A 10,421-nucleotide genomic window follows, 5' to 3' on the forward strand; every position below is an offset into this window, starting at 1 on the left:
GGTTAATGATCTACCAGTGGTAGTAGGCAATTTGTGAGCAGCATATGAAGCGCTAGTCCATTTTTCCTTGGCCAAGAAGGAGTTACTGCCATCCATCCAGTCAGAGATCACAGGCTGTGGAAAGTGTAGCATGGAATTAAATATATCACACTTATGTGCAATTCTGTTGTGTTGCAGTAGTCAGGAGTTCCTGGCTTTGCCACTTTTGTTACCCCAGCACCACTCCGCCACAACCAGGACCCCATAGAGCCATATGTATCTCCACAGATTAAGTTATTAAAAAGTTTTTAGACGAGAAATTAATAGAGTAGACATAGACATCAAAGATCTGGAGAGGTAAAGTGCTTGCTTGTCATAACAAAAGACTTACTGAGATTTGAGGAAATATGGAAAGTCTTAATGGTTCTCACACAAGGCAGATGCCATTCTCTAGTTGGAAGAGAGAAATAAGATGCTGTGGTGAAAGAGACCAGGCAGGGCATCAGTGTTGGTGTTTGGGGATATACTTGACATAGAAGCCCGTAGGGGTGCGTAGCACCCAAAGGAGAAAACCATTCTTGATGTATTTGAGATCTTTCATCAAACCTTATCTTGGACTTAATTCATTAGAACATTAGAAATTACTGGCATAGGATGGCGGGTGACGAGAAAGTCTAATTCAACATTTCTTAAAATGGTTATAAAATTCGCCTACCTCTGAGCACAAATATGGCACTAATAATGATGCCATTAAAGATTGCCATTATGTAGCTCATTATCCTTTATAAACTGTTAACAATATCCTCAGAAGATACATCTATCAAGGCTCAATTAATGAAAGTGCCATCTGGGGAATCCGATCAGTTTGAGTTCAGATCAATACGAAGTTTTTTACTACAACAAAGTTTTTTACTACAACAAAATCAGTGTTTAATATCAACCCGCCAAAATATTGTGGCCATGGTACTGATTCACAGTGATGCAAGGGATATATTCGGAAGTACAGGTTTGCTGTACTTAATTCTACAAATATGTACTGAGACAATACATAAATATCTTCAAGGGACGAACATGTGGATTTAAGATTAGGAAATATATTATTACCCATATATATTTACCTTTATGATTTCCTGTTGGGTAGTATTTTAGCCACAATATTTTTGCAGTTTGATATTTTTGACATAGAACCAGATCACTGTGGGGAGATAATTCTCAGTGCTACTGACCTGCAGCTCCAAGCAATGGTTGTCATGATGAATCCAGATTTCTTTTTTACTAATTTGAGTGGCTTTTTGGTTCAAGGTGCGGTGGCCTCTATGGGGTTGGAAGACCATGTTATATACCTTTTTATATTAACCTATTATTTGGAGATAAAATTACTCCTTTTTTGAGTGTCTACTCCATTTGATGGGTACTCATCAGATGGGGACCCACTCCGATTACTTATTTTGTGAACCGACCTCTGGCCTCAAAGGCTGGTCACAAATTGACAAAACAATAAGAGAAGGGCTGATCACGTGGGGGATTTTATTAGTGGTCATGTGCGTACTACTCCCATACAACTAACGAAAAGACGGATGCACAGTTCCATGGTGAATGTGATTCCTCTCTACCCGGTCGGGGAGGAATCAATAGGTCCCTGTGAGTGTTCAAGATTGGGAACAAGAGCCCTCACTCACCATTCAGTGACATGCTTCATCATCAGGCTTTGGTGCTCGTTAGGCCGGCACTGCAATGCCTGACGGGCCCCTCAAGGGGGCTCTTTGCCGGAGATCGTTTAGAAATCTTTGCTGGTAGTGAATGCAATAATGTGGGACTGGTGGAATTAAACTGTTAAAATTGACTAGAGAACCATATGATGAATCTTTATTGAAAATCTGAACCTCTGTCAAGGTTAAAAACAAAGCAGGTGAGGGGAAAGTAAGAGTAATGACTATGTTTCCCTACTCATATATGGTGTTATGTGTCAAGTTCCCTATCATCGAGGGGTTGGCTTACAGAGGGTAAAGTTGGAAGTCGCTACACTGCCCATCATGGAAAGGTCAACATGTTTCTCGCTATGCTAGTTGTAAAAATCTAAGTGTGATTCATCAGGACCTAGAAAAAATCATACGTAATCCTCACTGTCACGATAGACTATGTGGTATATATGGAACAGGAACCCTCCTCAAATTAAGGACGGGCCCAATAGGGATAACGACGGGCATTCGTGATCCAATAACTGTATTAATTTGTTTGTGGATCCCAGAGCTTGTCAGCACCCGGGTAGAGAGGAATCACTTTCACAGTGGAACAGTGCATCCATCTTTTTGTTGGTCACAAATTGAAACATCTTTTTGCAACTAGAACAATAGTACATCTGGGCCCTAGTGCCATTATTTTTCATAATATATGAGTGACAGAAACAATAGAGAAGAACTGAAAGAATGACTGACATCCATTGTGGATGATGCCTTATATTTATTGTGAAGCTGATGATAATCTCCACTCTATTGTGTATTCTGCAGAATGTTCTTACAGGGGTCATTGAAAGTGCTGCCTGAGCTAAGCCCAAGTGGATATAGTGGGTACTCATTCCAGGGTCAGCTTCAGTAAACTGTCGGACCCCTAAGAACAGGGGTGTTTATCTGCCACAGGCAGGGAGAGATATTATCTAGTTATCTAGTGGCTTTAGGTCAGGATGTGACACTGCTATATACGATACTGTTATTTCCATACCTGACCATAGACAAAGTGCTAGCACATTCAATGCTATTAAACATGGTTATCATGGGACCAACACGTCTAAATTGGAACCAAGTGCAACCTACAAACACCACTGTAGAAGCACACTATAGATTTCTGAGAACTGTAGGTTAAAACAATTGTTATTATGGTGCCAGTATTCATTGAGAAATGAATGCTGGCAACAGAACAACGATACATTCACACTTGTCAACTGTGGCGATGTGTGCACATTGCAAGGGGACATGTACCTTTCATATTGTGCTTGAGTTGTGTGTGTGAGTCAGTACGTGTATAAGTGTGTGCGATGTGATTGGCTGGGTGAGGTGAAGAGAGGTGTAGTGAGTGATTTGTTTGGGGCGTGGATGTAGTTGTGTATGTTTTGTGTTGTGTTGCTGCTTGCAGAACTCAGGTGCATGTTGTTGTGTGGCGGTCGCTGTTGTGATGTAGTTGCCAGTGTGCCTGTGTTTGTGTAGATAAGTGTGTTGGTTGTTGTTTTGGTGTTGTGTGTGGGTGCAATGTCACTGGTGTGTGTATGTTGTGTGATGGATGTACGTGTATGTGTGTTTGCGGCATGTAGGCATTGTGTTGTGGTGTAATGGCAATGGATAATGGTGTGTTGTGCCGTGTGTGATACAGGGGACGCATATGTGAGTAGAGTGTGTGTATGTGTGTGACTTACCTCTTTTCAATGGCCACTGACATTGTCCGCCAATACACAGCCTTTCCAACCGTAACAGCTAAATACGGCTGGCAGGAGACCGCCGACGTGACGGTCTTTTTAGACCCGCCGCCAACGCGGCTTGGCAGTAATACCACGAACATCTAAATCAGGCCCTTAGTCCCCAAAAACTTGGAATAGGTGCTAGTTATCACACGTTTAAATTCCAAACCACCAGGAGTCTTATTTTATTGTGTGCTTTGAATATCCCCTGTCCCTCGTGACACTTGGAATCAGATCCCCTGTTTTGCCACCCTTAGCAAGTCCCTCCACCGCAATTCCACACCATCTCTGTGGGCAAGTCTTACCTGGCCAACAGGGCACACACACGCATAAACTATCCGATCTACTCCAGTTCTGTAAGTCTGGTTCATGCCTAGCACAGCCAGGCATCAACACACCATCAAAGCGCCTATATGCATGTGGTAGCACACACCACAGACCCCCAGAAAGTGCAGCTTTGCCAACTAGACCTGGTACAGGTGCTAAAGGCCTCACTAATAGTAGACTGATGCCTTGCAAATACCGACCACAAAACACAGTACTTTGACTTTGCCTATTTTTTTAATTAGAGAAAAATGCAGTGCCACTACACTGAAGGCTTTATTGTTGTTCAAAGGGATATATGTGTTCACAGAAAAGATATTGTGAATGTGTACAAAGTGGAAGGGCAGGACAGTTGTTTCTAACACCTTGCACTCTCCTGGCTCCATTTATTAGCACCTAATCCACTTGCCAGTTTGCACTCTCTCACTCTGCCTTCATTTAAGGTTATCTTGGGATAAACATATGGCTTAAAATTACAGCAAGCATTGGCAAAGTGAATAGGTTGCACATTTTTTTGGCCAATGCATGCTTATTGCTTTTAGCAATGCAATTTGTCAGTTTTTTTCAGCACTGGCATAACGAAAAAAATAGATTATTACCACATTGCCATTGTGCACAGCACCAGCAGAATGTTATTTTGAACAAAGCGCAATAATCCTGATGCATAGGCGCCTGTGTGTTATCGTTCATTGATACATATGCGGTAAGACAAATCAGTGCACCCACTTGCCAGGCCTAAACCTTTCCTTTTATTACCTGTAAGTCACCCGTAAGGTGGGCCCAAGGCAGCTCCTTGGGCTGGGTGCAGTGTATTTAAAAGGTAGAACATGTATTAGTGTGTTTTACATGTCCTGATAGTGAAATACTGCTAAATTTGTTTTTCACTATTGTAAGAGCTGTCTCTCTCATAGGGTGAGCTTAGTTTTCCACTGGGAGCAGATAGAGATGTGGAGTTTGGTGTCTCTGAACTCACAATTTCAAAACACATCTTTTGGTGAAGTTGGTTTTTGAAGTGTGAGTTTGAAAATGCCACTTTTAGAAAGTGGGCATTTTCATTCTTAACCATTCTTTGCTTCTGCCTGTCTGCTGAATACACATCTGGATCAGGATGGCAGTTGGGCTGTTTGTGTATTCACTATTGACAGTCACACAAAAAGGGCGCTGAGGTGTGCCCTGCATATCTCGATGGCCCATCACCAGGCTGATGGGTCTTCCTGAGCTATAGTGGTGGGAGGAGCTGACACTTGCACCTGAATAGGGCAGTGCCTGCCCTAACACAAAGCAGTCTCCAACCCCCTGGAGTGTGCCTGGTGGGGCCAGGGCAGGCAAAGGCAGGGTCTTGTGCACTACAAAGATTTATCTTTGAAGTTTGCATACTTCAAAGACAGAAATGTGTATAAGTACTGGATCTCTGACACCACATAGTTAGAATCCTTCTGGACTGAGGTATTTCTGCCAGGAAGAAGAGCTGGATGCTGTAGGAGGAACTGCCACTCTGCCTATTACTTGGTTGTGCAGGACTGCTGCTTTCTGATTCTGTCTTGGGAGTGAAAGGACTGGACTTCCACATCCTGCTTCCAAAAGGTTCTCCAAGAGCTTAGACTGAGCTTTCCTCCTGTTAAGAGTCTCAGGGACATCAAAGACTTCACCTGCAGCACCTGGGCTCTCTGGCTGAGAGTCCTGACTTGCCAAGTGGTGCCAAATCCAGTTCCTGGGCCCTTGGGAGTGAGTTCTGGCACAACAAGGAGGAAACTAGTGCATCAATGGCCAGAATGACTTCGGAACCTGTGCTGCTTTCTGACCCCGTGGCGCTGAATGGAGTGAAGCCATGGTCCCTGCTGAGTGCAACGACCACGACCTACAAAGCAGGCCCAGCACCACCACAGCACCTCCGAAACCCTGCCACAGCATGAGTCCAGAATGCTGTGTCTCCGATGTCCTTGGCACCCAACTGTGCCGCAGCACCTATGGCCCGTGGTATAATTGTGACACTGTGAAGTCGATGCCTCACATCTTGCCCTGCTGGATTCATCGACCCCCTCCTTGTCATAAGGAACCAACACCTCGCCGCCAACGCCACATCACATCCCTGCAACCGCAACGAACTAACGCCTCACCTCCCCTGGCTAGCAGTAAGAAACAAATGCCTCACTTCCCTGGTGGCAGTAGGAACCAACGCCACACCAGCTCCAGCAATGCCTCACCTCCCCGACTCCATGTAACATCTTTGTTTCCTCATCGTTTTCCAAGGTACTGTAACCAGGGTCTACACGACTCTGGCTGGCCACACTCCCTCGTGGGTGGCTCCGGACTGTTGGATGCCAATTTGCCCCATTAGGAGCTATTGTGTTTCTAAGCGCTATACTATCTTCAATCCTTGAAAATTCGTATCTTTACTTGTGTATGTTGGATTTTTGTCATTTTTATCTTGTTTTACTCAGACAAATATTGGCTATTTTTCTAAACTGGTGTGGTCATTTTGTGGTGTTTTCACTGTGTTGCTGTGTGTGTGTGTACGAACATTTTACACACTGCCTCTGAGATAAGCAGGACTGCTCGTGCCAAGCTACCAAGGGGGTGAGCAGGGGTTTTCTCAGCTGGGTGACTCCCTTACCCTGACTAGAGTGAGGGTTCCTTATTGGACAGGGTGCAAATCACTGCCAGCTAGAGACCTCATTTATAACAGTACTGAATAAAATACAAGAAGTGGTTCTCTGAATGTAAGCAGTGGAAGGATACACGTAATCCAATCAAAAGACAGGTTAATGCGCTAGGATCCAGTGAACACAAGAGAAAAGAACATCATTTAATAAGACTCAAGCAGATGGGATTGACAATAAAAGCCACCCAGTAGTAGGCAACGGGCTGACCTAAATCCCACTGTATATATTGGTATTGTCCATAACAAGTCTTCAACAACGTATTGCTAAAAGCTGTCTGTTGGCAAGACCTAATCAAAATAATGTGATAAATATGAGATAAACACTTTTGATTCACATAAAATGCAACTTAAGAGGACTGAATCACTCTGGTGCTGTAGGGGCAAGAAATGTCCAGTCCAGCAAGCTTTAGGGTAAAGCACTCTCCTTGGTTCCACACACACACAGTACAAAGTACACCTCTCTGCGTGACCAGCAGGGGGACTCACATGGAGCCCTAAGAGATGACAGGAGTTAAAAAGCACCTTTTGTTCCTCACTCAGTTATAAATGGCAATTCTGTTATTCTGTTATATTCTTCTATAGACAAACATGACCCAGGGGCTTTAGAGCGCTTTACAAGGGAACAGGAATTCAGTTACGGACAAGAATCAACATATAAAAACAGCTAACCAGATCTACAGGAAGTGGTGAAATCCCTTCCTGTACAGCGCCAGAATAGAAGGAGCCTGCCTTCTCAGGTTTCCCCTTTATCATCTGAGAAGTACTATATTTCTGACTCCTCTTATTCTTCATGGACATTATCTGATTATGATGAAAGAAGAAATGGGTTTGCTGACGAAGAGTCTATCCAAAAAGGAAAATATATCTCTTAAAGGAAGATTTTTTTTTGTTAAATAATTTTTACTAATATTAAAAGAACAATACCAACCACAAATAAGTATTATACAAGAATGCATACATCAACAAGTATTGCAGTGTCGAGATATAACTTAAAAAAGATGTTTTATTCTTTTTACATAACTAAGAAGAAAACCTTAAGAAAGAAGAGATGGGGAAAAGGTATCCAAGAGGGTGAGGGAGGGAGGGAAAGGAAATAAAAGGGATAAGAGAACGGAGGGTGAAATATATAATAAGGAAACAAGGATATCTCTAAAGGAGAGGATAACACGTGACACCTCATTTGTGGTGTACATCATTGAGTGCCTTTGTGGACTGCGGTACGTGGGAAGTACGATCTGCCCTTTGAGAAAACGGATACTAGAACATATAAGAACAGTCCAAAACAGAGACATGAGCTATGCCATGGCAAAACATCTGCAGTGTCATGATGGGGCGAACTGGTCGCACATGCACTATTATGGTGCAGCCTGTGTAAAGAAACATAAAAGAGAAAGAGGGTGCTCAGATTGAGAATTTTGGAGTCCAGACTGATAATTAGACTCAAAACAAAGGTGCCGTATGGATTGAATGGGGACAAAGAAATGCATAGTCATCAGTAGGGATGGAACAATGAGGGTATTGTAACAGCTAATAGAATTGTGCATTCAGATTATAGCCATTTGTAATATGCAAATTGTGATGTCTACCAAGCACTCTCAGACCTAAATATTCCATGATAGGAAATATGCCCAAGATAGGAAATTGACTTGCTTGTGAAACAGCAGCGAATTGGATGTTTAATGGTTGGTTGTAGATGGACAATCTCCTGAGACACAGAAAGTGTTAACCATGGGGGAGATCTTTCCTTTAGGAAAATTATGGCTGACAAGCTGTATACCAGGTGGAGGGGCACTTGACCAGCTATAGTGACCCCTGAGTGATATACATTTTGGAAGAAACTGTGGGAACTGAAAAATCCCTTAGGAAGATTATAGTAAGATTATATCTAATATTCCATGGTGGGTAGAGGGGCACTGGATTGCAAATGTGGGCCCGTATGGCCATACTTATGGAGAAATATCATTAGAGAACAAGGGATACTGTTAGGGACCTAACATTGTGAATTAAGGGGATGATAGGGATACTATATAATTATTCTCAGTGATGCAAACTAGCTAAATAGGGAGACCCTAAGGTACCTAATGTTGTTAACCTAATGTATGTTGGGAATATTATATCCGATACTCAATATCTAGATTGCTATACTAGGTATAGCAATTTAATAATAGGCCAGTGATATTAAGTAATTGATCTAAGTAATAGGGCAATATTAAGTAAATGATCTAAGTAATAGGACCATTATATTACCTTAGACTAGCATGGAATATCAGAATAGAACCCATACTTCACGCAAGACTTATAGAAAGATAGATTTTGGATGAAACTAGCCAGTATTTAGGTTTCCTATGAATACAAGCGATTGATTTGAATGTATTGTTTTAGTCACATTCATTACAGCCAACTCATTAATTTGAATGAAGACAAACAGATTTGTGGCGGGATGTCGAAATCCTTAGAAAAATGTAATACAATGCCTTTTTACATGTGCTTGGCACCTTTAATGTTGGTTCATCAACTGATATGTTTCATGTATTTTGTTTGCTTTTAACAATAAACTACATTTCCCAGAATGCTGTATCGGGGCATATAATGGGACACTATATATAGGTGACATATAAAATGCACTCACTTACCGTGATCAAGACTGTAACAGTCCAAACGTGTTGGTGATGGTAATGGCTTGCTTTGGTGATCATTAAAATATAAATATCAAGTCTTTTGGAGTGCTGTGTGTCCATTTGGAAGCTATCCAATCACAGGGAAATGGTCCGTCCCTGGCCCAGGCACCAGCTGTTGAGCGCGCCGTGAGAGGACTGTTTTGGATATATATATATATATATATATTGAATTAATATATTTATGAGTGTAGGGATAGAAAGGTAGTAAAGGGTAACCAGAATAAGTTTGATATAATCTTCTGGTGTAATGTCACCAATGAAACAGTATGAATTCTATGCTTATCACAAACAAAGTACCACCATGTTAGCATGGATAGGTTAGAAACGTCTTTCCAACAAGAAAGTATAATCTTAGAACAAAGTGCAGTGATAAGCTCAAACAACAGAGGCTTAGGTGATAATTGTTGAAGCTTGGGGCTAAGGAGCCGAAGAACACAATTAGAAAATTTAGTGGTGTATTACAATAAAAAATCTTCAAACATTTAGGGCCCGATGTAAGATGCCTTTTTGCGGTCTCAAATGGTGAAAATCACCATGGCAACTGCAAAATGGGCAGGTACGATGTACCATCCCTATTTTGCGAGACGTGCAAAATAGGGATTGCAACTCGCAATTAGGAAGGGGCGTCCGAGGGCGTCCCTTCCTAATTGAGACTCAGAGTGGTATGTATGATTGTTTTGTGACCGTGAATGCGGTCGCAAAACAATCTCAGATAACACCAATTTCTGGTGTTTACCCATTTGTAAACTGGAACGGGTCCCGATGGGACCCCTTCATCTTTGTGAATGGTAGCGAAAATATTGCTTTAGTGCAGGCAGTGAGCCCATAGACCACTGTTTACTCTGAAAAAATGAAAATAAAACTTTTCATTCTTTTTGAAATGCAACCCGTTTCCTTTAAGGAAAATGGGCTGCATCAACAAGAAAGAACTGCTTTATTGAAAAGCAGTCACAGACATGGTGATCTGCTTTCTCCAGCGGGCCACCATGCCTGTGAGTGCTGGCCATTCCCAATGGGGTCTCAAATTGTGACTTACCTCATGAATATTGATGAGGTAGGTTATTTGCGACCCCATTGGGAATCACAAACACTGTGCTTAACAAGGTTTTACATTTTGTTTTGCGACTGGCAATTTTAAATTTCCAAACGGATCGCAAATTGCGAGTCGCAAAACAAAAGGTCGTACATCTAGCACCTAGACCAAATAGAGTTCCAAAACTTATGAACATACGAGCAGTAGTATAACATATGTGTTAGAGAACCATTACATGCGGAACATGACCAACATAAGGGAGAAGCAGAAGGGTCAAATTTAAAAATACATTCTGGG

This window comes from Pleurodeles waltl, chromosome 10, assembly GCF_031143425.1.
Source record: "Pleurodeles waltl isolate 20211129_DDA chromosome 10, aPleWal1.hap1.20221129, whole genome shotgun sequence".
Taxonomy (NCBI): domain Eukaryota; kingdom Metazoa; phylum Chordata; class Amphibia; order Caudata; family Salamandridae; genus Pleurodeles; species Pleurodeles waltl.